This window comes from Cuculus canorus, chromosome 3, assembly GCF_017976375.1.
Source record: "Cuculus canorus isolate bCucCan1 chromosome 3, bCucCan1.pri, whole genome shotgun sequence".
Classification (NCBI taxonomy): domain Eukaryota; kingdom Metazoa; phylum Chordata; class Aves; order Cuculiformes; family Cuculidae; genus Cuculus; species Cuculus canorus.
In genome coordinates, this window is record NC_071403.1 from 89,691,039 (window position 1) to 89,694,591 (window position 3,553).

Below are 3,553 nucleotides of genomic sequence, written 5' to 3' on the forward strand. Positions count from 1 at the left end.
AAAGAAGTGTCTGTAAACTGCTTAGTGCCAGAATTAATTATGAAGTCGGTTTGTAGTATAGTTTAGGCTAGAAACCACTCTAATCATCCTTTCTCCTTTAATTAAAGGAGACAGTAGCCTCTGCTTCCCATAACTCCTGTGGTAGGCTCAGCTTCTCCTGCCTTGCAAATGGGAGTACTGGAGAAAAATGGGGGAGAGAGATGAAGTACTCCAGGTACTGGCTCACTGAAACTTTCCACATTAATATTGTCTTTCACCACTTCTGTTCCATCTGCTAGCTGCTCACTGCTTAAGTTAAGAACATGGAGACCAATTTGCTGTTATGTTAAAAATGAGCTATGTATAAAGGGATGGCCAGAGTATGGATAGACAGACTTCGAAGTGTAAGGAAGGAAAGCATGAAAGATTTCTGGAAATGAGGGAGGCATAGGCTTGTACAGGCAAATTCTGCCCTGAGCGGTTCCAATTAATTTACTTGAAATTGCTTCTAACAAAGTAACTTTATGTGGATATTTTTTGTAGCAAGAATTTTAGACATGGAGTGATGAAAAATGCCCACCTATACACAGAAGCACACCTCTAATACTTACTTATTACTATTATTTATTAAAGTGCATAACTGGAGACATGTATGCTAGTTTGGAGTTTAGAAATCTTTTCTTTTGTCCAGCTCTATTGGGCAGTTTCCATAGCAGATACTAGAAGAGTAATGTGAACTCATCCCAAATGTCACATGCAGGATTTACAGTTTTGGTGGTCACATCTGAATGACTCTTCTATTTTTTTGTTTCTTTCTTGCCGACACCTGCTTAAAGCTTCCATCTTGAGAAAACACAGTGGAAAAATTAAGTATGCTTACATATTTTAACATGTTAGTAAAAAATATAGCTGTTGAAGTTCAAAGACTTCATTAGCATTTAATTACTGTATTTTTTTTTAAAAAAAAGACTAGTTGAACAGGTTTAATCAGAGAAGAAACCAATTTAATTGAAGCAGATATGCAACAATACCAGCAATACTCCTGCGCTGAGGTATGTGAGCTCATCTTTTGCAAGATTCTTCAAGCTGTTTCCTTCATTTATTGCTTCTGGTTTGGGACTGCACATTTCAGTAACTGGATTCTTTTTCTAGAGTTAGATGAGAGATGTGAGGATAGCAGTGGCACCACATACAAGAGACCGAATATGAGCACCAGTTAAAAAAATAATTTTTTTGGTGTCTATACTCTGGTAAGAAATTTATCATCTTTTCTGTGTACCCGAGTATTATAAATATTTATTACAAATATTTGTCCAAATTTACCCACATTATTTTTCCTTAAATGTTTCCCCAAGAATTACAGTATTTTCTCTTTTTTAAATTAAATTAAAAACACTACAGTGAACTTATAATACAATTTAGAAAACTGGCTCTGGGTGCAAATGTCCACCTTGATGCAGTGCCTCACATGCCACTGGCCTGGCCCAGTCTGCACCCTGTTGCTGATCCCTGTCTGGCTGAGCACCACTAGCTCTGCCATTTGCTCATTCTGGACGAATGGCACGTTGCCCTCTCTGTCCTGTATTACAAAGCATCTTAAGTATTAGTTTCAGACGCCGCAGGGAGCTGTGCGTACTTCCAGCTATGGGCATAAATATCCTAAAAATAAGGTTGGAGAGCAAATGCTTTTGTTCACTCTTTATACATATACATATACATATACATATACATATACATATACATATACACATACATATACACATATGTATATTTTATACCCCCACACACACACGTAGACATGTGTACTTGTTTGGATTGTCACTTTGAAGCCTTGGGGTGCCATCTGTTTTGCATTTGCCAAGGTTTGGGAGGGTTGTTTTTTTTTTTTCCAGGCACCAGTGTGCCTTCATGGTTTAGGGATGTAACATTAATAATGTGCTCCACACGGGGATCAAGGCCAAATTTCTCCCTTCATCCAGGGCAGGTTGTCACATACGAATCAGGGGAAGGCATGTTCTGCCCCTCCCAACCTGTGGAGAACCCAGATGGCTGCAGCATCAGCTGAGGTCCCTCTTGACTCTCTAACTTCAGAAGACTAAAGGTTCAAAAGCCAGAAGCCTTCTGCAAAACTACTTGAGTCAGGAGGTGCTTGGGTTGCAAGGGTGGCTTTTCTCAGTATTTTAAAATAACCAAGTTTTCTATCTTTTCGAGAATTAAAACCACTTTCTGTTTAAACATTTACTGTACTTTAATACACGTACCTCTGACGCATCTTATAAACACTTGGAAATTTTGTAGTCTATGTTTTCCACAAGCTTTCACAAAATCAACTGTTTCAAGGACTCACTGCTGGCGTAATTTAACAGTTGTGCTGCAAAAAAAGGGGAAGGTAAGCAGCCCAGCAGATGATACAGCAGCCAAAACTCTTATCTTGATACTCATTGCTCAGAGAATTGCATCAGCTTCCCTTCGTCAGTTTATAAATTCTCACACAATACAGAAAGGAAGCTTGTTGCACTGTTGTGGAGATCAAAGTTTCAATGTGTTTTTTTTGTCCTTCTCCTGTTTAGAGAACTGAAGTCAGTTTGCATGTATCTGTATCCCTCTCCTTATTCTAAGCCCAGCACAGTTGATAGCCTTGGGCATTTTTTAAAAGCTGTTTCTGAAGATAAACATTTTGCAAAAATTCCCAGAATGCAAGCACTCAGCTTAGTTTACCCAGAGCTGTACTGTTTATTAGCAGGCTGTTTCTTTATAGGGGATTTTAATATCCAATTCTACATATCATAAATTAATATATAATGAGAAAATTCTGTGGCCAAGCGTGGAATCCCTGCCTTACTGAGGTCCCTGCAAATGAAACCTCAATTGATTTAGTTCAGTAAAATTCAGAGGGTAATCCCTGATCCTTTTTAAAGAACCGTTCATATCACTGAAAAAATATGAATAAAATTACATACACTAATCAAAACCACCCCCAAAGTGCCCAAGTGCATTCACATTCTTTAATTTTTAAAAGTGGATTGTCCTCAGTTTTTCAACAGCAGTTTGAGAATCAGAGAGGTGATGGGTTTTGTCACTGAGCAGAATTCAGTCCGTCTTTTCTCTCAGATCACACTTTGTGATCTAAAATAGATAATGTGTGTGTTCACCAGCACCTACTTGGCTACAGCAAGTAAGTGCTCAGCTGCGTGTGTTGTGAAGAGACAACTGCCAGCTAGGCGATTTCTTTTTCTCAGGCAAAGAGTAGAAGCGTTTTCACTAGACAGGCTAGGATGCTTCGATTATATATCACACTAGAGAGAGGGAGAAAGAGAGAGAAAGCATATGTGTATGCCTATGCACTATAGTCTTTACAGTGTATGCGTATATAGCATACACATATAATACACACAGGTATATAAAATAAATACACAAGGGTTTTAACAGACTATAAAACCCCTACCTTACTGTGAGTCCTACTGGTGTTTTCTTCCACAGAAGCAAAGAGCTAATCAGGAGAGGAAACAGAAGCTCATTACCACACCCACCTCCAAAGCCTCTACTAAAGCCATTTATCATAATGTTTCCTGAC

At 38.6% G+C, this 3,553-nt stretch overlaps 1 long non-coding RNA gene across 3 annotated transcripts; it reads right to left on the bottom strand.

Annotated features, from left to right (window-relative positions):
* Nucleotides 1-611: 611 nt before the first annotated feature.
* LOC128851759 (uncharacterized) lies at nt 612-3,553 on the bottom strand. Of its 3 annotated transcripts, XR_008449190.1 has the most exons (4): nt 3,425-3,517; nt 2,241-2,350; nt 1,011-1,127; nt 612-822 (listed from the first exon to the last, which is right to left on the bottom strand). It is a non-coding gene; the product is annotated as an uncharacterized LOC128851759 (long non-coding RNA). The 3 variants fall into 3 exon arrangements; XR_008449191.1 differs by having other exon boundaries at nt 612-1,127; nt 2,241-3,275; nt 3,425-3,553; XR_008449189.1 differs by having other exon boundaries at nt 612-1,127.